Source organism: Macaca fascicularis, chromosome 3 (genome assembly GCF_037993035.2).
Source record: "Macaca fascicularis isolate 582-1 chromosome 3, T2T-MFA8v1.1".
NCBI classification, from domain to species: Eukaryota; Metazoa; Chordata; class Mammalia; order Primates; family Cercopithecidae; genus Macaca; species Macaca fascicularis.
This window is the reverse complement of record NC_088377.1, coordinates 45,279,037-45,304,969: the sequence shown is the minus strand read 5'-3', so window position 1 is coordinate 45,304,969 and position 25,933 is coordinate 45,279,037. Positions and strand designations below refer to the sequence as shown.

Below are 25,933 nucleotides of genomic sequence, written 5' to 3'. Positions count from 1 at the left end.
AACAACCCATCTTTTCCCAGTGTCACTTGTATTTATTTATCCTTTCTTACCTGCCAACTTCCTTCCCTGCTTATGTTTTTCTGCCCTTTCCAGGCCCCATCGTATTCTTTGTAGCATTTGCTGTTATTAGCTTTACAGCCATGAAGTACAACCAAAATTCACATCTGCAATGAACCAGTTTGTTGGTTAAAAAACAGGCATCTGCAGCCGCCTACAGTAGCTGCATGGCTGCGTGAAGAAAATGTAAATGAGTGTGGACCAGCTATCAGTGCCAGGGCACCTCCAGCTGTGATGGCGGGTGGTTGGCACTTATTAACAGCACTCTAATTTGGGGCCCAGCCAGTCAGCTGACTCCTGTGCTGAGCACAGGCCTTTACATTTATCTAGAGATGAATGAAGCTTGGGCCACTTGTTCCTACTATCAGGGAAGACCTTTATTCAGGAAGTAGCGTTGACAGGAACCAAATGTCTGGGTAACAAAAAGATTTTTAAGCCCACAAATGAGGACTCATTTACTAGAGTGGAAGTCCATGCTGCATAATGTGAGTCAAATATGAAGGAGGGTGGTGTGAGAATTCCTCATCATGGAATGTGACCTGCCCTTGCTCCTCCGAGGTGAGTCACTTCCTTCAGAGCTCAACATGAGTCGCTCTGAAGAGCTTCAGGTTCAGGCCACAGAAGGACTCTCCCTTACAGGTATATCATGTAGGGTGCCTGACAGAGCTCTCAGCTCATGTTGGTCCCCACAGCAGCCCTACAAAATAGACACTGGTTTAAAGTCAGGTAACGGTAAATGGCAGAGCTGAGAACCCAAAGGGAAGCCTCCCGGCCTTAAAACAGCCTCAGAGTGGGTCACAGACACCATCCCTGTGAGCCTCCCTTCCATCAAGTACTGAGCAGGGCTGGCGTCATAGCAAGGCGGCTTCAGGATTTTTAACTCTACTTGTGTCTGAGTACTTTTGTCAGTTTTCACTTTCTAAAATTTCACTTTTTAAAATTTGAAAGCATAGTGAATCTATTCACAGACTTCTTGATCCTGGGAAGATTTTGGTTAATTACACACGCAAGCACATCCTCTTCCCTTACCTGCTATTGAAGCACAGTAAATACAGTATAGAGTAAATGTGTTTGTGAGATTCTTTTAAAGAACAAAAATAATAAAAGGCAAATGTTGCTTGCCTCTCTTCCCACCCTGCCTTCCCATTAAGAGTCAAATACCATGCTTGCTGTTTCAGTGATTATTCAGAAGGGAGAGAGCTGACAACCCGAAATAGGGAAAGGTAAGAATACGTATGCATTAAACCAAAACACCAATATGAACAAAAACTTTATTTTTGTTTCTGCTTGACTCTACGGAAATAGTTTTTTCCCCTGTATTCCAGCTCCTTTATCCTTCATGTCAGACGCTAATGGTAGAAGCACCTGCCTCTCCCCTTGGCCTGCCTTGGAGGAGGCTGGGAGCTGTGAGTGGACACGGCCTATGCTGCTACTCCCACTCCCTCTGCAGGGCTGCTGCAGCCCCTCAGGTTTCTCCCCTCGAAATGCTGACCCCCCGGCAGGTGGTAGAGCCCACACCCACCTGCATTTCAGAGCCAAGGAAGTCTAGAGTCAGCATGGGCTCTGAGGACCCAGCAGTGACCTGGGGCCTCAGGTATTGCCGACCTCCCTGATCCTTAGGAAATGGGCCTGGCTTTTCCTTGTCCCAGACAACATCCTGGGGCTCCCTTCTGGTCCTGAGTTGTCTTTGTGGGTTAGTGTTTCCACCTTCTCAGGAGACCAATCACAAACCTCCTGTTCCATTCATATGAAGAGGCATTGTTTGGGACACGGCTTTAGCTGGGCTTTCATAGTAAGTTTTCTGTTTCAAGAATTCTTTTGAAGTCCTTATGTGAGAAGTGTTCATTGATGTGCAGCTCTGCACAGCACTGGGTGCTGTGAGGCCATGAGTAGCAGGGAAATGCGTGACTTTTGCTGCATCACAGTGAGGGAAACGGTATAGCTCAGTGGCTAAGACAAGGGATTTTGACATTAAACTCACTTATGCTTTAACTCTATCTCCTCCGCTCACTAGCTTTGTGACCTGGGGTGAATACTTGATCTCTCTAAGCCACATTTCCTTTCCCTGTACAATAAGAATGGTTGCACCTACTTCGCAGAGCTTGTGTGAAAAACCAATGGAAACAGCATGGGTGAAGCGCCAAGTCCAGTGCCTGGCACTTTGTGTCACGAAGTAGTAGCTGCCCAGTGGGGACGGTGTGTGCAGATGTGCAGCCTCAGGTGATGAACGGAGATCCTAGAAAGGAGGAACTGCCTCCAATTTTGTCCACCTGCTTCCACAAGAGCATGGAGTTCCCCTAAAGTGGGCCGGTGGAAAATCCCATTGGGGAGCAGAAGATGACTCATCACTCACCACTGAGCTCATTTCTACCAGCTCCCCAGTGTCCTGCCATGTAAAGGGGCTAGATTTTTCCAGCTGATATTTTTGCTAACCAATACATTCTATAAGAAATGACAGCTCTCCTTTAGTCCATGTTGTTCAAGTTCAGAGAAAGGCCCTGTGCAACCTGGGCAGAGCCACGTGCTGGGGGAGGCTGTCGTGGGTTTGCTCCCACTCTCAGGGTCTGCATTCTCGGTCCGCAGCACTGCTGTGCCCCTCCTCTCAGGTTTCATGTTGATTTCTTATTCGTACCCAGAAGATTTGGAATCTCAGGGTTGACATTCAAAAGAAATGGGTATAGGAAGGGCCTAGAAACAAAGACGGCGATACACTATGCTGGAGAACTCCGAATTAGTTACAGTGGAGAGATGGAAATCCAGGGTTTGTCTTCATGGTGCATTGGGCATGAGTTTTTGTCCTACTGGGAGGGTACTGGTCATCCTGCCCACCCACAGCAGCAAGCAGGCTTGGAGGCCAGGGCTGCTCACCTTGGACTGTCCTTGAAGTGGACGGACACACCTACTTGTCTCTTTGTTGTTGTTTTTAGTCTCTACTAAAACACATTGTCTGTAGTAATTACAGAAAAAGATTCTCTGTGGATTTTTAACGAGTTTGTATGGGTACTTTATTAAAATAAGGTGGCTCTGTTTTGTGGTTTTGTGTACCAGTTAGCCATTGCTTCTCAGGCTTGTCACAGCCTGTGGAGATCAGAAGCTTGGAGCGGCCCTCTTTCTAGAAACCACACACCACCTATTAAGTTCCTTTGTATATTTTACTAAAATAATTTAATGACATTTTTCTGTGACTGTGGCCTCATCAAAGGAGAGATCCGTGTTAGAAATTTCACATTAAAAATCCCTCAAGAATTGATAACCTACAAAATACCTCTTTATAAGAAATGTTTTGCCTCCTTTTTGTCGTTGCACTGATTTTGTGTTGCTAGGTGTCAGCATCCTGATTTGTTGTCGTGATCTCATTGTGATGTCCTTGAGAAGGGGCTGTGTGTGAATGCACATGTGCGACTTGTGGTGTGTGCTGAGGTACAGAGTGATAGTGTTCCCTCTTTGCATTCTCAGCACAGAGCACTGCAGGGTTTCCAGCCTTTCAGGTAGAGGAGAAATTGTTGCTATGGTAATACCACAAGCATGAAAACACCCTCTGTCCCCGTGGGTGTCTGTGTCAGGGCGGGGAATGTGGAGAAGGGGAACAGTAGCAAAGAGGAGTGTTCAGCACATCGAGCAAGATGAGAGCAAAGCCTGAGCTGAAGCTGCCGTTGGGTGGAATTTCTTGTGTTTATTCTTGAATTCAAGGTCAGATTCCAATTGCAATGTAGCCAAGAGTGTAAAAGGCCTTTTATTCGTCAGTGTCTTCTTGACTTTGAGACAAAGAATACAGAGGGTCTGTGTCACATCTCCAGTCCCCAGAGGCCACATGGCCTTCCCATAGAGCACAGTTAGAAAATGTGTGTCTGTATCTGTGGCCAGTACATCATTATAAGTGGAATCAACCACCTAGCCCCAGAAAGCCTGCTGCCCTTCATGTCCAGTGTAACAGGCTAAGGGAGCAGTCCCTGCCATCTCTTCTGAAACTAAGTAACAGTTCGTGCTCTGTTTCTGTACAACATGCTAATGTCCCCTGAGAAGATGGACTCCGAATCTCCTTGGTAATGCAGAGCAGTGATGAGAAACAAAATCCAATCTGCTGAGGCTGTGGGTGAGGAACACAACAAAAAGCTAGTGTGCAATTCTGTCAGGTCATCAGGGTCAGTATGGGAAGAATAGCTTGAGCAGGGAGTTTGGCATCATAGTTAAAACAGGCTGAGGTCTAGGTATTTGCTAATAAAACTCTTCCTGGGTTTTAGAGGCTTTTTACTCCGTATCTGCTCAAAGTCACACAGCTAGGAATTGACAGCATCAGGAGTCCAATCTAGGGTTTCTCATTGTTATTTGTGTTTTTAGGTGTGATTTTGATATGCTGCATTAGTTTCAAGAGTCTTTATCTTTTGCAGATACAAACTGAAATACTTATAAATGAAATTATTTGTAATCTGGGATTTGCTTCAAAATTATACGGAGAAGGGGGGATGAGTGAACAGGTAGGGTATAGATAAGCTAGAATTGGTTATGAGTCGATCATTATTAAACACGGTAACAGATGCATAGGGTTCATTATATCCTCTGCTTTTGTATATGTTTAAAATTTTCTACAATAAACAGTTAGTTTAAAAAAAAAAAGTCAAAGTTGGGCACAGTGGCTCACGCCTATAATCCCAGGACTTTGGGAGGCCGAGGCGGGTGGATGACCTGAGGTCGAGAGTTCAAGACCAGTCTGACCAACATGAAGAAACCCCGTCTCTACTAAAAATACAAAAATTAGGCGTGGTGGTGCATGTCTGTAATCCCAGCTACTCGGGAGGCTGAGGCAGGAAAATCGCGTGAACCCAGGAGGCAGAGGTTGCGGTGAGCCGAGATCAAGCCATTGTACTGCAGCCTGGGCAACAAGAGCGAAACTCCATCTCAAAAAAAAAAAAAAAAAAAAGAGGTCAAAACTCCAGCTCTCTCCAGTGTTAGCTTTATCTGTGCTCTCAGTGTTTTGATTTGCTTTGCTGCTTTCCAGTTCACTCTTGGGGACTGGAAAGACACTTATTCAAATGTTCTGTTTTGTGGCTTGTTCACTTTTTTAAGAGATGAGAAAATGTGTAACATAACAGGAAAATGTCAACAGCTTTTTGTGGGAAGGTTAAAGGGTTCTTCATCCTAGAGGAGGAAAGGCTTCCTGTGTAGTTTCTCTGCACAAGATTCTTCTATATAAGTGGTAGGGACCTGGTGTTTTCCAACTTATCTGGGAAAACAGACTTAAACTACCTATGAAGAATCCAAGAGGCCAGCGCGGTGGCTCATGCCTATAATCCCAGCACTTTGGGAGAATGAGGCAGGAGGATTACTTGAGGCTATGAGTTCAAGACCAGCCTGGGCAACAAAGCACAACCTCGTCTCTACACAAAATAGAAAAAAAAAAAATTAGTCAGGCATGGTGCTGTGCATCTGTAGTCCCAGCTACTCAGGAGGCTGAGGTGGGAAGATCACCTGAGCCCAGAAGATCCATGCTACTGTGAACCATGATGGTGCCACTGCACTCCAGCATGCATGCATGTGTATATATGTGTGCGTGTGTGTATAAAAGAATCTAAGACAGCTCGCTAGACTTCATCCAATGAATTGGGTTCCCAGGAAGCCTGGGGTTCTGTGTTGAGAGTATTGTACAGCCTGTAACAGATCCTCCTTGCTGTAGGACAACTGCTTACATGCAGTCCAGCTGCAACCAGAAGAAACCCCAGATGACCTTTTAAGTGTCTCTCTAGCCCAAACTCTGTGACTTCTAGAAAACTGAAGTTTTTTTTTTTTTTTTTTGAGACGGAGTCTCGCTCTGTCGCCCAGGCTGGAGTGCAGTGGCCGGATCTCAGCTCACTGTGAGCTCCGCCTCCCGGGTTTACGCCATTCTCCTGCCTCAGCCTCCCGAGTAGCTGGGGCTACAGGCACCCGCCACCTCGCCCGGCTAGTTTTTTTGTACTTTTTAGTAGAGACGGGGTTTCACCGTGTTCGCCAGGATGGTCTCCATCTCCTGACCTCGTGATCCGCCCGTCTCGGCCTCCCAAAGTGCTGGGATTACAGGCTTGAGCCACCGCGCCCGGCCGAAAACTGAAGATTTTTAAACAAGGATTGGCATTTGCTTTTCAAAAAGAAACAGGCTAAGAGAGTTTCTCAGATGAAATCCCCATAGCCTCATAAAAGTACTTTTTTTTTTTCAGTTTTATTTCCCATCAGAAGCTTGTATGAAAAGCATTTTAAGTTTCAAAAGCTGCCTGTGTCTGAGAAGCTGATCCAGATTCTAGCCCAAAGAGAGTGAAATAGATCACAATTTCTTCCTCTCATCTTTGACTACAGCTTGTCCTTTTGCCCTTCTCTCCCCTGCTCTATTAGACTTCACTGCTAAAAACATTTCATGTTCCCACAGCCCTTTTAGCTTCAAGGCCTTCTTGCCTCCCGTAAAAACCTACTTTTCACCCTCAAGGCCAGTACCTGCCACTCTGACCTAACCTGTTCTGCTCCTAGCTTCTGTCTTCTCCAGGCGAACACCCTTGCATCCTAAGCCCTTAAACTGCTGTGAAGATTCTTTCTTCCTTTCTCCACCTTCTGTCTCTGGACTCCATCAAAATCTTTCCCCACGCTGGGAGTGGTGGTGTGCACTTGTGGTCCCAGCTGCATAGGAGGCTGAGGCCAGCCTGTACAACATAGACCTCATCTCTTTAAACAAACAAAAGAATAAAAAATCCTTAGCCCAGCCATAGTGCAGAAGAGGCCAATGAAGGTTTTGCCCCTCACCCTGCCTGACACTTCATCTTCTCTGAACACTATCATTACCAGCTGCCTATCATCTGCCTATGTGGAGACATGTGGGCTGATTTCTGCTTTGGTTGAAGTCTGGTCATTCGTTCAGCAAATATGTATTGAGCATTTCTGTGCCAAAGAGAGTAAGAAAGAGAAAGGGCAGCCATGGCCCTAACTGACCATCAGTGGTATGAGAGAGTGATGGTGACTGCTGTGAGGAACATGCGGCTCTGCATGAGTGACCTGAGTCTGGGCCTAACCAGGCCGTAGTGGGGTCTTATTGGCGGAGATGGGGAGAGCTTTACTCCAGGGCCAGAGAATGACACAGGCAAAGCTGGGTGAAGGGTCAGCCAGTAGACAGGTGTGTCCAGAGCAGAAGGAAGTAGGACTTTGATGATAAACAGACCCTGTTGAGGACTTTGCAACACAGAACAAAACAAGGAGGGTGTATTTTATCCTGGAGACTTCCTCTATCCCCCTCCTTGGAGCTGTTGCTGGGGTAATGGAGGGACCCAGTGGGGTCACATACTGGTTGGGGGAGGGTGAATTTTGTAGATCCTTGAAAGGGAGTGGGAGGGAGGGAGGGAGAGATCAGATATAGAATATCAAGAGAATTGGAACACCTTGGCCATGTAGTTACTATGGCAAGTTATTGCAGGTAAGCTGGTGACGCGCGGTCCTTCTACAACCTTCCCGGAGCCCGTTCGTACAGTGTTGCAGGTGATTACTTTTCCCATTTTCCAGAAGGCCTAGGTGGGATTCGGCCTGAAGGAACCTGGTTCTAAGGGCAGGTTGGGGGCAAGAGGGGAGACACAGGGCAGTAGTCAAAAGCGAGGATGGCAGTGGCCAAGGAAGAGGCTTTGGGGAACAGCGGCCGACACGAGGCCATTGGACACGATCTTGGGCACGGGTGTCTAGGAGGCTGCCCCAGCCTGCTCCTCCTTCCTTTGGTGTGTGTGACTGCCCTGGAGTAGATCATTGGGCAGTTGCTGCTTTGCTGCATTCCCACTGGCCAGTGAATTTGTTTTAGTCCTCAGGTGCTTTACATAAGGAGGAAACCATATAACCTTCACAAGTTTTTTCCCCACTCATTTAAAAAGGCTTGTTTTCCAGCCGAAGGCATGTTGGATAGCTTAATTTCTCTCACTCAGATCAGCTTAATTTCTCTGTGATGTGCATACAGAGAATTGCTTAATTCTCCTTTTGCAACATGTTTTCCCAACTGCTGAGAGCCCTGCTTTTTTTCCATGGGCCTCCTGACAGAAATACAAACAATTTAAGGCCATGCGGTACCAACTGCTGTTCGTCACCACAGGGACTTTGGATGTCAGTGTGTTTCCCCTTGGGCTGGATTTGTCTGGAGCTGGTGACTGCTTTCTTGTCTTTCCATGCCTCCTGGGAGTCAGGGATCAAGGCTTTGCTGGGTTGTGCTGAGAGCCACAGCCACTCCTTCAAGTGGGGTCCCCGCCGTGCCCAGCCCAGTCCTACATCCTTGTTGTGTGAGGAAATGAAGTCTGTTCCTTGGATGCGTTCTGACGGGAAACATGTTTTCTGGGGCACCTCTGCTTAGTCTTTCAGTGCAACACAAACAGCCTTTTGATACCTTATTTTGTAAAAAGTACAATTCCACAATGGGGCTTGACACCGTTCATTGATAAACACATCCGTTCACAGGCAAAGCAAGGGAAGAACACATCTGGGAACAGTTTGACCAGGGGTTTTGCTTTTCCCTCTGTGAATGCCTGGTGTGCACCATCCATCCAAGGATGACTAGGGGAGAACACTATTCTGTGGCTGCCAAAACCACAACAAATGACAACTTTCCATTCTGTCATCTCTCTCGGCACCACTGTTAGCAAGCAATTCATTTTTCTACCATAAAAGGACAACAGAACTTGTCTATAGCCACGGAGTCTTCTGCTCTGCAGAGAGAGAGAAGGAGACCGGCAGGGAGAGGCGCTCTCAGCAGTAGGCGCAGCCGTGCTCACCCCATGCCTACAGCCTTTCTTAGTCCAGGCTCCGAGGTGGCAGCAGCCATAAGAAAAAACAGGAGAGGAAGGCGATGTGGCGCTTCTGCCGGGCCCTCAGACTGGGGAGTGTGAGGTCAGGACAGGCTGGCGTGTCGTTTTCGTCTCTCTGGCTGCTGGACGTGTGAATGCATGGTTCAAACCTTTGTACAAGTTGCTGCACTGGGTCTGCGCAGGTGGTTTTGTATATTGGTATTTGGTACTCTTGACTTGGAATTGTAGGTGTTAGATTTATAAGTGGGACCCAGGAGGTCATATAACTCAGACCTGCTTATTGTACAGATGAAGAAGAACCGTGGATAGGTTAAGTGCTAACTTCGTGTAGCTTGAAGTCACCAAACTTTTGTCTCTTGGTTATGTATGAACTTTGGGTTCAGGGATAGCTCCCTAACCCATCTGTGTCCCCAGTGGCCCGTTAGTGTACATTTTGGCTCAGTTGAAGTTGAGCCACAGAAGCCTTAACTAATAGAAATACAGTTCTTAGTTGGTGGATTTGCATGTCAGTTAACCAGAGTCTTTGGAAAGTATATTGTCTTTTCTATAAAATGTATGGGTCCTTTAGATGATTATAAATAAATGTTCAAAATCAAAACAGGTAGGTGGTAGGCAAATGCTTAGCTATTTTGACAACACCTCGAACACTTTGAGACAGTGGCTGTAAGATTTCTGCCCCATGCACCCTGGCAGACCAGGAGACCAGCCCAACAAAAGCTACGCAGCTGCAGAGAATGTACTTTCCACAGGCTGAAGGGCATGGCCACCACACAGATCTCTCCTCCAAGGCAAGCAGGTATTCAAATTGAGCCACAAGTGGGCCTCATCCTTTTGCTTGGCTTCCTTGAAGGTTTTCCTGTAAACAAGAACTGAGATTTGTTTTGTCGTTTAAACTTACCTTAATTCTGACTGACTGATCTCATAGCACATGCTGGAACTGAACTAAGCACATTGCCAAGGGAATAAAAATTGTGTCCAAGAATCTTGCTGATCTGGAAGTTTTGGAGGAAAGCAAGGATTTTCAAGGTCAAACGTCGTTACCCAGATAGTGCTGGTGGTCAGAATAGATTTTGAGCTTATTGGCTTGGAACCAAAAGTTAACTCAGAAGTCATTCCTGAAAGAGAATATCATTGAGTAGCAGTGGCTGAAGCAAGCTCAGTGTGAATGATTCAAGTACTGCATACCTAGACCTTGTTTTGAAGCTGAAATACTTGTTTGAAAACCATTCCAGCAAATAAATTGGGTAGGCAGTCCTAAAATGGAAAGTTTACAAAATGTCCTTTTTAGTAAGACCTTTCTGGATTCTTCTTTTCTCAATAGTGTAAAACTGACTATCTCAATCTATCAAAGAGCGAAGTGGTATAATTTCCCTGGCACTTTCCAAGACCTTCACTGCCTTTGGAATAAACTGATGATGCCTGGGAGCATTCGTCTCACTGTGCTGCTCTCATGTTCTTTGCTTGTGGAAACCTTAGAAGCCTTTTTTTTGGTCAACAACAGCAAGTGAATTCCATCTTATAGAGCAGTTATTAATTTTCATTAAGTATCATTTTTAAGGTCGATTTTTTAAGCAAATAGCATCTCCTTGTTGGCCTGACAGTCTCCACCTGCGTCCATCTCTGTCTTTGCGTGCCTGGGCAGCCTGGCCATGGGTGACCAGCTTTAGAGACATCAGCCTTCTTGCTTCCTAATTTGGTCACAGTATGCTTCAGGCAGTCTTGCCTAACTTTAGAACAACACAAGCACAGGGAGTAGCTTTGATATAGCAAAGGGGAATTTCCTCTTATCAAAAGACCTACAGTTCTCTTCTTACTTCCTCTAAAAAGAGGAATTGACACTTGGGGAGGTTGTAGCTTGCTCTGAAGTTCCCTCTTTAAGCTTGGCTTCTTCATGCCGGCTTCTTCCTAGCTAGTTCCTGCTCTTTCCTTCCTCAAATGTCTTGGAGCTGCTCAGCATTAAAGGAGTTTAATTTTATTCTTAAGGATATCCAATGCAATACCCATCAGCAGGGAACAATTTCAGTACATTTTGGTACATCTGTACAGTGGAGGTCCATACTTAGGGGTCAGCATCCATACTGGGGTTCAGCAGACTTTTTCTGTAAACATCCGTACCAGGGGTCAGCAGACTTTTTCTGTAAAAGGCAAGGTTGTAAATATTTCAAGCTTTGCGGACCATATGGTATCTGTCCCAGCTACCTAACTCTGCCTTTGTAGCGTGAAAGTAACCACAGACAATATGTAAACAAATGAATGTGGCTGTGTCCCAGTATAATTATATTTACAAAAAAATTGGCAGAGGGCCAGATTGGCCAACGAGCTGTAGTTTTTCAGCCCCTAGCATATACCATAGCATTTAAAAGAATGACGTGGAATCCCATTGTGCAAATATGAAGCTGTCTCCAAGATATTAAGTGAGAAAAGCAAGATGTAGAACAATGGGTGCAGTATGCCCACAATTGTGTCTTAAATGGGAGGAGGAAGAGATGCTTGCTAATACAGACATAAAATCTATTTGGAAGGATAGATAAGAAATAGATAGCAGTGGATCGCTTTTGGGGATGCTCACCAAGGGTCAAGGGAGGAGGAGGATGTGTGTGTCACTTTTTTACAACCATTGTCATTAACTTAGTCATGTCTGAACATGAGCAAAAGAATTTTTGTTTTGTTTTTATTAAGATAACTTGAAAAATAGAAATGTAATTATTAAAATGTGCTTGTATATTTTCAAGCTCCAAGCTATTCTGGTTTGTTGGAAGGCTTATTTTACTACCTAAAAAGGAGTGCCTTGCCTTGTGCTGGAGGTGAGGGATGGGTTTTGTGGTGTGTGGAAGGAGCTGGAACTCAGCAGCTCTGCGTTTCTCCTCACTCGCCTTCTGCACAGGCCCTGCTTGCAGCGCAAGCTCAGGCACTGCTGGACAGGATGCAGCCAGTGAGAGACCTTGGACCAGAAGTCAGAGCCCCACGGGAATTAGTATGGCTTTTAGTAGTTAGAATTCAAGACTGCTTCCAACTGCTGCCTTTTCCCACAGAGTATGTCTGACTAATAAGGATGGGTTCTGATTCACCCAGCGTTGCTATGACCACTTTTTTAAAATGTTTAGTTTGGGTTGCGAAATCAGCAAATAAAGTTGTTACTTTCCTAGTATGTAAAACAGTTAGCTTTTGGTATGTGAGGAACAAGTTAAAGGCTTAGTGGCAAATCCTTGTCTGCTTAGAAGGCAATGTAGATATAAACAACTAAAGAATTCACATTTGGCTGCCAGCCTCGATTCATAGTTCCCTCTTCCATCTCCCAAGCAAATATTTTTCAAATAGCCATACTAAGCCTTTTCTAGGCATAATTTGCAGGCTTATTTGCTGTCATTCAATTTTTTAGCAAAGCTCTAGGTAGGAATGTCGGAAATTGTACCTTTTGAAATCCCTCCTTGAAAACGTGGAGATTTGTAGGGATGCAGAGGCATTTGTAACAATATAAAGTATTCTATCTCTTCCACTAGAGTAGGAGGGCCTGGCTGTCGGCCCCAGGGTCTGTCCTTCATTACTTGTCTTGACTTTCACTGTAAAAGCATTAAGTGGGAAGGTAGCAATTCTGCTGAGCAAGCAGGCATTGCCTTCTGTAAGAGAAGTTATTTTAAACATCGAAAATATGTTTGAAGGATATTGGTATAGTTTCCTCTGACCTCAATTTCATACACTAGTAGCTCTCCAGTATCTAGTGTTAGTACTGATGGACTCCCTGCTGGGTGGCCAGAACCATGTGTCCATGCCAGATAGAAGATTGTACTTCACTTGATTGAGGACACTAAGAAGTTATGTTTTGCCATACATGTTACCCCTAAAGAGAAGCTGGGCATTTTAAAGAATAGACTTAAAACTAACACACATACCCTGTTTCTCTCACACACACATTCCCCCTCTCCCCACCTCTTCTGCAGATATCAGCACTGTCTTCCCCGCCCCCACCATAGCTCTCTCCATTACTACTTTTCTTTTTTTTTTTTTTTTTTTTTGAGACGGAGTCTCGCTCTGTCGCCCAGGCTCGAGTGCAGTGGCCGGATCTCGGCTCACTGCAAGCTCCGCCTGCCGGGTTTACGCCATTCTCCTGCCTCAGCCTCCCGAGTAGCCGGGACTACAGGCGCCGCCACCTCGCCCGGCTAGTTTTTTGTATTTTTTAGTAGAGACGGGGTTTCACCGTGTTAGCCAGGATGGTCTCGATTTCCTGACCTCGTGATCCGCCAGTCTCGGCCTCCCAAAGTGCTGGGATTACAGGCTTGAGCCACCGCGCCCGGCCTCCATTACTACTTTTAACCTTGAAACCTCTCTTGTACACTTACGCATTCATCTGCTCCTGCTCTTGTATTATTAATGGGCCTGGAGCAATCCAGCCAGAACAGGAACACTGACATTACTAATTACTGCTTATAACTAAGAAGTAAGGAGCAGGGAGTAAAGTGGGTCACAAGACAGTGTCCTAGCAGTCAACTGCTGCTGTCGGCCAGAGTGGCGAGGTGTCAGGTGGCTTGTCTCCCCTTCACCATGGGTAGACCTGGCAGAGCACCCTGTTGGCATGAGCAGAAGTGTTCTTCACGTTGATCACCCCAGGCTCACCATCTACACACAAGGTTAGAGAAATGGGTGTGCTTCTGTCGGAACTTAAAACATGGCCGTGAGAACAGAGTTCTTTGCACGGCCCTGTGAGCTGGGAAGAGACAAGCAAGTGGCAGAAAAGGTGCTGCAGAGGGTGTGTGAAGGTGGCGCTTCAGCCTCTCCCGGCTGCGTGTTGGATAAGCCCTGAACCACGGAGTCCAAGTTGACTCATCTGTAAGTTTTCAGCCCCCAAATCGCAATTCCATGACGAATGTGTACATTTTGCACATGTGCATGTTATCAAGTGTCAGGCTGGTGTGGCAGAACTGTCCTGGCAGAATATGCATGTTTACATCCCTGCAGACTGTCAGGGGGCATGAGCGCTAGTGTGGGCTGTATTGCAGGAGCATTGACAGAGAAGGGTGAGATCTTCACTTTGCCTCTCACTAGCCCTGGGCATTTCCCCTCCTTTTGTGGACTTCTGTTTGCTCTTCTGTAGAATAGGATATACAATGCCAGTCCTGCTTACTATGTAGGATTATGTGATGCTTGCAGATGTACAGGGAAAGCATTGCTGATGGGAGCTGCTGAAGTTTCTAGGGGAGGTGAAGGTGGAGCCTCCTCCCCTGTCTAAGTGGTATATGGTGCAGAGAGAGGAGAATTTCATTCTGCTGCAGCGGCTGATACATTCCAGGTCTTTAATACTACCTGGGAAACCTTAATAAAGCAGTCAATCACTAAAATTGACCTAGCTTCCGAGGATTGCTAACATGGCTTATAGAGGAACAGGAAATAAAAAGGGTCTTTAAAATCTTTTTGAGATAGAGTTTCGCTCTTATTGCCCGGGCTGGAGTGCAGTGGCATGATCTCGGCTCACTGCAACCTCCGCCTCTCAGGTGCAAGCGATTCTCCTGCCTTAGCCTCCCAAGTAGCTGGGATTACAGGTGCACACCACCATGCCCAGCCAATTTTTTGTATATTTAGTAGAGACAGGGTTTCACCATGGCCAGGCTGGTCTTGAACTCCTGACCTCAGGTGATCCGCCCACCTCGGCCTCCCAGAGTGCTGGGATTACAGGCATGAGCCACGCACCGCACCCGGCCATAAAATCTTTAAAGATGTAAGTAAAATATAATACAGGTGAACTCAGCAAACAATGGGGGTTACCTGTTCACTCTTCTCTTTCTCTTTTTTTTTTTTGAGACGGAGTCACCCAGGCTGTAATGCAGTGGTGCGGTCTAGGCTCACTGCAACCCCCGCTTCCCGGATTCAAGTGATTCTCCTGCCTCAGCCTCCCGAGTAGCTGGGATTACACCTGGCTAATTTTTTTTTCATTTTTGGTAGAGATGGGATTTTGCCATGCGGGCCGGGCTTGTCTTGAATGCCTAACCTCAGGTGATAAACCCAGCTCAGCACCCCCAAAGTGCTAGGATTACAAGTGTGAACCACCACACCTGGCCCTTGTACTATTTCCTAAACTCTGCATGTCTAAATTATTTTACTCAAGTCTGTCATGAATTTACAGCCCTAAAACTACATTTCGTATGCTTTAAAAACTTGTAGGAAGTCCAAGAGAGAAGGAAAACTGCTTGACTACGAGCCTAGGGTTTTTTTGTTTGTTTTTTTAAGAAAATGGCCTCCAGAAAGTGGGAAATCATTGATCACTTGACAGCAGAAGGGATGTGGGTTTCTAGGTGCCCTGCCTCCTCAGCTTAGGATGTTTTGCCTTTCACTTTTCTTTCTTTTTTTTTTTTTAATACTATAAATATGATCATTGTTGAGAAAGTCTTGGAGTGAGTCATGGTTATAAAAACTGAGCGTAACTTCTGTCACTTTTCCCATACCTCACAAACCAGCCGAAATGCTGCCATATCAGCTTCTGGAGCCAGGCCTGCCCTCTGCACCCCCCCTCAAGCATCCATCTGCCCAGACCCTCAGCGCTGCACTCCAGGACCCCCTTCCGCCTCCTCCTGTGCTTTTGGTTCTCCACATTGGCTCACGAGGCACTGATGGTGGTGCCATATCATAGGATATCATTTTGTTTCACAGAATCGGCAGCCTGTTCTTTTATGAGACACGAAGCCACAGCAGAACCAAGTAAGATGCCAGGCTTCTCAGATTCACTTGAGGAAAAAGGAATATTTCCTTTACTTAGTTTTGTGAACATTTTTCCCACTTCTCTCATTCAATCAACATTGAGTTCAGACTTAAATTTTGTATTCAAGAACACAGTGCTCTGCACAGTAATGTTAGTAGCTGTTATCATCATTTGGGACTTCGTATCATACTTATTAAGAGCAACTCTTTCAGTAATAAGAAAGCTAAATAAACTGAGAATTGCCCAATCCTAAGTCACCCACAGTTTTACAAATATCCCAGTCCAAAAAAAATAAAAATAAAACAAGCCTGATAATAAGTATGGATAAGGAAGTCTCCAGGAGATACACTGTCAGATGAGTAAAGCAAGGTAAGGTGTGCAGAGTGAGCCTTCTGCTCACTTTGTATACATGTAAAGGATAAAGCTGATAAATACACGCAGCTTTAACTTTTTTCTTCAAAACTTAACATGAAACACAAACTGCTGTGGGAAGGCCTGACAAGTGGGGAGTTTTTGCTTTTTGTTTATAAAAACTGTATTTCTTAGCACATGCAGTATGTGTTCTTCTTTTCCTAGTGTCAACAGAGATACGAACATTTAAATTTTTTTTAAAAAGCTTTAGGATAGAAAAGAGGTGTAGCTGGGCACTTTCCCCTGACATGCGGTTTGTCTGAAATGGAGCAGCTCCTTGTTTATGATTTCCAGATATGTGAGTCTGTTGTGTTATGTACAGTTTTTACCTTGGCTCGATTTACTGTCTGATTATATTTTAACAGCTTTCTACTGTGCTTTTTCTCTCAATATAACAGTAATTGAAAGAAGACTAATCATTTTGCAAATGCTTTCAGTTTTACACAGTTCTGTGCTTTTAACAGCAAAGTGAAAGCCTGTTGTCACCATCAGCCAACTGTGGGAATCCAGGACATAGAGCAGAAATGTCCACTGTTTATTTACTGCTCTCATTACCTCTTTGGTTCCATTTGCAGTCACTAGTTCTTTCCATCAAACAAAGTGAAAATTGTCAGAACAGCTGTTTTTCCCTGCTGGAAAATAGAAAAAAGAGTATAACAAGATATTAACTGTGGCATGACAGTCCGAGATTCTGGACACAACCTACATAATCTAGGCACATCCTTCAGTCTCTTTGTGACTTGATTTCCTCATCTGTAAAATAGTGAGATCATGATCTCTACCTCACCCACTGGGTTGTCTGAAGATTGAAGGAGGGGATGTTTGCAAAACTCTTAGCACCTTTAAACTTTAGGTCCTTGGAAATGCTAGTGGATTCCTTTATCTTGTCCTTCCTTGGGTGCTTGGAAATAAAACACTGGCATTTTTGTCATTCTTGATTTCCTGGTCATTTGGGGGCACTTAATTTCTCTGTGTTGGTTTCCTCTTCTTTAATGAGATCTGTTAATCTCAGGATTACACAAGGGGCAGAGGGGCTTGTCACAGCCTTTTAGACCTAGAAATTTAAGATGTCATTTAGGTACACAAGTGCCAATATGAGAGTCTTTCTACAGTATCTTTGTCCAAAAGTGGATGTGAGTGGACTCTTTGATTTCTAAAAATCTCATATCATGTCCCCTTAATTTATTTTCTTTCTTTTCTTTCTTTCTTCTTCTTTTTTTTTTTTTTTTTTTTGAGATGGAGTTTCACTCTTGTTGCCCAGGATATGGAGCACAGTGACGCGGTCTCAGCTCACTGCAACCTCCGCCTCCCAGGTTCAAGTGATTCTCCTGCTTCAGCCTCCCAAGTAGCTGAGATTACAGGCGCCCACCCCATGCCCAATTTATTTTAATAGAGACAGGGCTTCACCGTGTTGGCCAGGCTGGCCTCAAACTCCTGACCTCAGGTGATCAGCCCACCTCAACCTCCCAGAGTGCTGGGATTATAGGCATGAGTCACGGTACCCACTGTTCCCTTAATTTCTAGATTTTGATTTTGAACTTGGTGTTTCTACAATATTCACTTTACTGTGGTGATGAATCTAATTAGAATAATCAGGGCTCTGCTTTTATCTTTTAGGATAGAGGTCCCCAGTCCCCATCCCCGGGCCACACAGGAGGTGAGCACTGGGCGGGTGAGTGAGCATTACCACCTGAGCTCTGCCTCCTGTCAGATCAGCAGCAACATTAGATTCTCAGGAGCCTGGACCCTGTTGTGAACTGCTCATGCAAGGAATCTGAGTTGCACACTCCTTATGAGAGTCTAATGCCTGAAGCCATCCCTCCACGCCCTGTCGATGGAAAAATGGTCTTCCACAAAACTGGTTCCTGGTACCAAAATTTTGGGGACCGCTGTTTTAAGATCTTTTTTAGGTAGTATTTCATTGCCACAAATAGCACTACCTTTGAAAACTTCTTTGACAAATCTTCCAAACCCAGCTCACACGTATTTAAAGAAATAGCTGACAAGTGCAGTTCTAAGTAAGCCTCACAATTTAGAACATCAATTTAGGAACACTGGTGTGCATTGTACAGATTTGGCTTTCCTGCCTCAGCTTTCCTAAAGGCACTGATGTTTAAGAAGCACTTAACCAGAGAACAGATAACATTCAGACTCTAAGCCACTACTGTGTGACTGTCTGCACATCATTTACTCTGACTTTCCTCATCAGAGAAATGAGGATCCTGTTTTCTGTCCCAGCCCCCTTCAGGGTAGTTGTGAGAAGCAAACGAGGCTGCAGTAGGTAAGGGCTCTTTGACAGAGGTGTCAGAAGCCCCCACAGAGACCACATGGCAGCAGTGGTGTTCTTGAGAGTTTGCAGAAGCATGCTCCATTTTATTTTATTTTATTTTACTTTATTTTATTTTATTAACAGAGTCACACTCTGTCAACCCAGGCTGAAGCGCAGCAGCGCAATCTCGGCTCACTGCAACCTCTGCCTTCTGGGTTCAAGCGATTCTCCTGCCTCCAGCCTCCCAAGTAGCTGGGATTACAGACGTGCATCACCATGCTTGGCTAATTTTTGCGTTTTTTAGTAGAGACAAGGTTTCACCATGTTGGCCATGCTGGTCTCAAACTCCTCACCTCAGGTGATCCGTCCGCCTCAGCCTGCCGAAGTGCTGGGATTACAGGCATGAACCACCGCGCCCAGCCCACACTCCATTTTAGAAAGGAGGGTTGGGGAACTTCCATGCGGCACACACAGCATATAGGAATGACCCATCTCCTTAATGGTTGATTACCAAAGAGAGGCTGTCCCTGGAAGATTGATGTGAAGCTGCACTCAGTAACAAGGAAAGAAGTAGAAGGGAGGGCCCAGTGCAACAGAAACCAAGGATTTTCCCAAGGTGCGTATGAGGGCTGCTGTTCCTCAGAACCCAGAGGAGCAAAGATCAGAAAGAGTTAAAAACAGGAGATTAAGCTGGGCATGTTGGCTCATGCCTATAATCCCAGCACTTTGGGAGGCCAAGGCGGGTGGATCATGGGGTCAAGTGATCGAGACCATCCTGGCCAACATGGTGAAACCCCGTCTCTACTAAAAATACAAAAAATTAGCTGGGCTTGGTGGCGGGCGCCTGTAGTCTCAGCTACTCGGGAGGCTGAGGCAGGAGAATCACTTGAACCCAGGAGGCGGAGGTTGCAGTGAGCCGAGATTGCACCATTGTACTTCAGCCTGGTGACAGAGCGAGACTCCGTCTCCAAAAAAAAAAAAAAAAAGAGAGATTATCATTGGTTAAATTATGTGAAGCCTTAATTCGTGAAGATGTTTATCCAGACATATTTTTCAAAGCTCAGTATGGACTGAGATTGTATCTACATTCTTCCTGCCATGTTTTTATAGCGTGCGCTTCATGGAATTTTTTACATAGTTTTCTACAAGGTCAGTACTTAGAAATGAATTATACTGCTCCTAATATAAAGAATTCACATTTTGAAAATGTTTTGCTTTTGTCCAGCCTTCTTAAGATACATATTTAATTACAAGGCATGAGGATTAATGGAGCTTTGGATATTTAAAGCTCTTTTCCCAAGATGAATTTGATTTAATTATTCCTGAGATGGGCATCTGCATTGCTGGTGACTTGCCATGTGGCTGGGAGTTTGAGAGCAGAGGAGGTGAGACTGGGACTGCTGTCGGGTTGGCTTCTGGCGTTTTACTTCCTTTTCCACTACGCCCCCTCCCCTCTCACTTTTAGCTCACCACTTTGTCTTTTCAGTTTGCTGAGGAAAAAGTAATAGAATTTGCCTTGATGTAGTTCACTTTGTAGCTTGCTGTTTTCCTTTTTTTTTTTTTTTTTTTTTTTTTGAGACGGAGTCTTGCTCTGTGCCCCAGGCTGGAGTGCAGTGGCGTGATCTCGGCTCACTGCAAGCTCCGCCCCCCCCGGGTTCACGCCATTCTCCTGCCTCAACCTCCCGAGTAGCTGGGACTACAGGGGCCCGCCACTTCGCCCGGCTAATTTTCTTGTATTTTTAGTAGAGACGGGGTTTCACCATGTTAGCCAGGATGGTCTCGATCTCCTGACCTCATGATCCGCCCGTCTCGGCCTCCCAAAGTGCTGGGATTACAGGCTTGAGCCACCACGCCCGGCCAGCTTGCTGTTTTCAAAGTTGGAATGTTTAATGTGTATCCCTTAGCGTCTAAGAAAGTAAGATAACAGAACCATTTCCGTAGCCCTGCTCTCCCAAAGATGCAACAAGCCTCTCTTACACCCTGGCTTCCATCCCAGGGCTTGTGTGGGAAGGAGGAAAGAACACAGACCAACAGAGCATGGACCCAGAAAGAGGCCTCCTGAGGTTAATTTTGAAGATGGAGGAGATCAGAGGCTCTGGAGCAAAGAGGAGGAGATGGTTTTGTTGAAGCTCACTATGTTTTTTTCCATCTCCAGCTACCACAGCTAGGGGAGCTACCTCCATGCCCACCCATCCATGGTGGACATTATCCATGTGCAGCCCAATCACTGGAGGCCATGAGCCTCCAGTGAGGCAGAGAGGCAGAATGAAGAGTGAGCAACCAGGACCCAAGATGGCGGCTTGAGGGCAGGCAGAACTGCCTTCATCCAGAGCATGGCTCACCATCAGCAAAAATCCCAGGCACTCTCTTCACCCCTCCACCCATGCTGTATAAAAACTGCTCAAATCTGACACCCCCCTGCACATCCTGAAGCCTGTGGGGTGACAGAGCTACAGACCAACACTCTACCCCATCCCCAGCCCCCCCATGCAGGAGCTCCCAAGCACCCTTTCCTTCTTGGGGAAAATTTTACTGACCTCTCTTTTCATCATCTTAAAAACATGAGGCATTGGCCGGGCGCGGTGGCTCAAGCCTGTAATCCCAGCACTTTGGGAGGCCGAGACGGGCGGATCACGAGGTCAGGAGATCGAGACCATCCTGGCTAACACGGTGAAACCCCGTCTCTATTAAAAAATACAAAAAACTAGCCGGGCGCAGTGGCGGGCACCTGTAGTCCCAACTACTCGGGAGGCTGAGGCAGGAGAATGGCGTGAACCCGGGAGGCGGAGCTTGCAGTGAGCTGAGATCCGGCCACTGCACTCCAGCCTGGGCGGCAGAGCGAGACTCCGTCTAAAAAAAAAAAAACATGAGGCATGTCATTTGGTTTATTAGAGGAAAGAACTCGATAAAAGTGAAGTTTTATTTTTCCTAATTGTATGTGAGGTGCCTTGAAGAAGACATTGCTTTAACACCCACTGGAATTGCTGTTCGGGTGTTGTTCAGATATCAGTCAAGTTCCTTTTTCTCACCAGCAAGGGACAGCCACCATAGCCTAAGTGGAACTGGGAAAGCTACGTGGCTACATGGGATGGGCTTTGCTGCCCCTGACATCAGCCAAATTTGACTTCCAGCAACCCCAGGGAACATTGAACTGCATGTGCCAGGTCCAGGGGAAGCCAGCAGCTAGCTGGTGCTTCCTGGAATAGGCCAGGGCTGACAAACTCCAAGAGGAACTTAAAGATCAGCATTTGTTTTAATGCAGAGGCTCAGCTTAGAAGGCTCAGCTTGTGGGCCAGGCGCAGTGGTTCACGCCTATAATCCCAGCACTTTTGGGGGCTGAGGCAGGTAGATCACGAGTTCAGGAGATCGAGACCATCCTGGCTAACACGGTGAAACCCTGTCTCTACTGAAAATACAAAAACAAAAATTAGCCTGGGTGGGCCGGGTGCGGTGGCTAACACCTGTAATCCCAGCACTTTGGGAGGCTGAGACGGGTGGATCACGAGGTCAGGAGATCGAGACCATCCTGGCTAACACGGTGAAATCCCATCTCTACTATAATACAAAAAAATTAGCCGGGCGCAATGGCAGGCGCCTGTAGTCCCAGCTACTCGGGAGGCTGAGTTTGCAGTGAGCCAAGATCGCGCCACTACACTCCAGCCTGGGCGACAGAGCGAGACTCCGTCTCAAAAAAAAAAAAAAAAAAAAAAAGGCCCAGCTTGTGGAAGCACAGGTCCCACCGTCCCACCATCACAGACCAGCACCTGATACTGGCAGAACAGATCACCTTACTGCCACCTTGGTCTTCACACATCCTGCCCCGAGACCCCTACTGTATCTTGTCCTTAACTCAGCAGTAGCCAGCCTTCTCACCAGATACAAGGGATGCCCATCCCTATTCTCTCTGCAGGCTGGAGAATTCATGTCTTGTTTATCTCTTTTCTGTAATGATGGCCATAGCAACTAGGCTGTAAATTCTGCTCGACTTATCTTGCACTTTTAACAGGTTTTATCCATAGACACTGATGATAATTGTATGGCTCATTGATTATCTACTGCTGTGCTGAGCACTAACAATTCCTAATCCTCACAATAACCCTGAGAGGGAAGGGTTGACATTGCCCTCATTCTTCTCAATGGGGACACTGAGGCTCCAGGTTAAGTATGCACTCAAAGAGGTAGAGCCAGGATCGCAGCTGGTGCCTCTCTCCCATCACGAGACTTACAGAACATCTTATCTGTTCAGAGAGTTCTGATGAGGTGGTTAAGTCATGATGCTATGTGCCTGTGGCCTTGGTCTCTCCACGTGGAGGATGGAGGTGATACGGGACCCACTTCAGGATGTGGTGAGCAGTCTGACAGCACCACTTAGATATAGACACCTCTGGGCACTGTTGCAGGAAAATAACAGCTGTCCAGTGTTGAGCTCTTAAATTTTCTTATTTAATCTTTACATTAGCCAGGTATGGTAGTGTGCACCTATAGTTCCAACTACTTGGGAGGCTAAGACTGCAGGATTGCTCGAGCCCCCGAGTTGGAAGCTGCAGTAAGCCTCCAACTTGTGGATTGTACCACTGCATTCCAGCCTGGGTAACAGAGACCGTCTCTTTAAAAATAAAACAAAATCCAGCAAGGTCTTTTGTTTTCCCTGTTTTTTTAGCGAGTAAACAAAGAGGCCAGGAGCTGCTAAGGACTACACAGATTCTGCTGGTCCCATCTTCATTCCTTCTACCATGTGATGCTGCATTTCTAGCTTGTGGTTTGGTGTCTGGTTTTTTGTTTGTTTTGGTTTTTGGTTTTTTTTAACCACATAATTATAATCATTCCTTACATACAATGTTGTGCCCTGCGTTTGTTTTGTTTTTGTTTTTGTTTTTAACTTAGCATGACATAGCACTTTCTGCATTCTTAAGGAGTTTGTTACCCTGTCATGGATGGCTGTCGTTCCATCACACAGATGTGTGTTGGTTTACCTATACTTGCCCCTGAGTTGGAAATGGGTGTTTTCTGGTTTTGCTGCCACAGTTAATGCAATGCAAAGCTTTATATGTAAAACCTTTTCTTTTTTAGAATTATTCCTTAGAGTAGGACTCTTGATTCCAAGAGAATCCATTTGCTTAAGGCTCTTGGAGGACAGTTTCAAATTTCTTTCCAAAAGTGTTGCACATGATTATTCTAACTCTAGTGCATGCTACTTACTTAAAAGTAAAAATGTCAGTGGCTCTCGCCAGTGTCCCAGCACTTTGGGAGGCTGAGGTGGGTGGCTCATTTGAGGTCAAGAGTTCAAGATTAGCCTGGCCAAAATGTTGAAACCCTGTCTACTAAAAATCCAAAAATAGCCGGGCATGGTGGTGGGCACCTGTAGTCCCAGCTACTCAGGAGCCTGAGGCAGGATAATCACTTGAACTCAGGAGGCGGAGGTTGCAGTAAGCCAAGATGGCGCCAGTGCACTCCAGCCTGGGCAGCAGAGCGAGACTCTGTCTCCAAAAAAAAAAAAAAAAAAAAAAAAAGTGAAACTGTTGCCTCTCCTTTAGGCCAGAGATTGGCTCCTCCAAGCTAAGTAGTGACATGTGCTCCATGGCTGCCCTTTTAGAGGGACGGGTGTGAGGGTAACCTGGTCAAGTAGCCTCTGAGGTGATTTCAAAGGATTTCAAAACAAAATAGGGATTTTTGGAGTCTAGATTTGAGCAAAAGTCAGTGTGGGCCAGCACATAGGTACAGAATCTGCCAACTTTGCAATTGAGAAAAGGGGAAAGAAAGCCAACAGTTTTTCCTAGCAGTGTGGGCCTGCATGGTCTCAGGTGCCTGTGTCTGCTGGGTGGGCAGGTCTGCAAGCATTTCTCCATCATCCCCACCCTGAGAGGAGGCAGAAGCCGGCCACAGAAGCGGCACACACAGAGCCAGAGTGCCAGTGGGCTGTGACGCTATTGTCCACTAAGGTTGCTGTGGCACAGGGAGTTTGGTCATCTTTGTAGCATTCTGTAGAAGACCCCTGGGGGTTTCCACCATTAGGGGCTACACAGATCCCGTCTTCACTTAATGGGACTCGTCATTGACACTTCCTAAGCCAGAACGATGTTGAAAGGTTGTCAATGTGGTCAGTGGGTAGGGTTAATCAAGGAGGGAAGAAGACACCGTCCTTGGTGCTGCAGGTCCTACCTAGCCCTTGAGGTTTGAGAACACCCCTTGGAATAAACTAGAGAGGGAGGCACACTGGGTCAGTGCTACAGATTTCCTCCCAGAAGCTTAGAAGCTGCTGGGGACATGGTAATCCACAGTTGTTTCTGTGTAGCTATGAAATGTGATGTGTTTGGGGCCAAAGATAACTTTTCTCTTTCAGAATAAAGTTTGCTTTTTTTCCTAAAACAGGTAAATAATGGGAGATGAAACGAGATGATAATTCAGATTCTGGCCCTAGATAAGTGCTTGGATTTCCTGAGGTAGGTTGGTTCCTACATTAGGCATAGTATGAGAAACATTTAGGTGCTGCTAAAGGCCCAGGTGGCTCTTCAGTGTCTCTGAAGAACCACAAACACTTCAGGACTTGTCCAAATTATAAGCAAGAGGCTAGGCATTCAAAGAGCTGGGGACAAGCTGTTCAGGTGAGAACACAGGAGCTGAGACCCCAGTGCGGGAAGGGTCTGGGGTATCTGCGGGGTATGGCTGGAGGCAACAGCATGAGAGGGAGTGAGGGATGGGATGGACTGAAGTCCAGGCTCCCTGCCATGGTCCAGCCAGAGGGGACCTAGGCTGGGTTCTGGACCCAGATAGGAATGGGTTAGGTGTGAGGTGCATTTTGGAGGCGGAACAGAAAGGACCAGCTGGGGGATCGAGTGAGGATAAAGAGAAAGGAGGAATTAGGTTTTGTTGCATGAGCAGCCAGTGGGTGGCTGTGTTCTTCAGGGATACAGGGAAGCCCAGGGGCCAGAAGTGGTGCTTTGGACATCTTTTGTCTGGGGCGCCTTTTAGACATCCAAGTAGAAGTGTTGAGTGCTGGGCGCAGTAGCTCACGCCTGTAATCCCAGCACTTTGGGAGGCCGAGTCGGGCGGATCACAAGGTCAGGAGATCGAGACCATCCTGGCCAACATGGTGAAACCCCGTCTCTACTAATATACAAAAAAAATTAGCCAGGCGTAGTGATGCGCGCCTGTAGTCCCAGCTACTCAGGAGGCTGAGGCGGAGGAATCGCTTGAACTCGGGAGGTGGAGATTACAATGAGCCGAGATCATGCCACTGCTCTCCAGCCTGGCGACAGGGCGAGACTCTGTCTCAGTGGTAAAAAATAAAGAAGTGTTGAGTAACCAGTGAGCTGACAAGCCCACCACGTGGAGGGCTCGGGTAGGATACATGGGCTTGGGGGAGTGGACCGCATTCTATGATGACAGAGCTGGCTGGCGGTGAGGCGAGGGACGAAGGAACCACTTCCCTGTTGGACCTTGAAGGCTGCATTAGAGCATGAAGAATCTTCCGGAAGAGGACACAGAGTGTTAAAGTAGAGGGGAGTGTGTGTTTCCAGGGCGAGTGAGGAGGCTGAAAGCTTCAGGGCCAGGTCATGGAGGGCACATCCCTTGTGTGAACAATGTGGACTTCTTCCTGATTGCAGCAGGAATTCTGTCCATGGTCATTAAACAGGGTAGTGAAATGATCAGATTTAGCCTCTCACATGATTATTCTGGTAGCAGAGGACTGATGGTGTAAGGATCCCAGCAAGAAACACT

General features: G+C 46.3%; 1 protein-coding gene across 16 annotated transcripts in view; it reads left to right on the top strand.

Annotated features, from left to right (window-relative positions):
* Positions 1-25,933, top strand: part of RNF216 (ring finger protein 216) — a 165,335-nt gene that overhangs the window by 75,791 nt on the left and 63,611 nt on the right. The gene's annotated exons all lie outside the window — the stretch shown is intronic.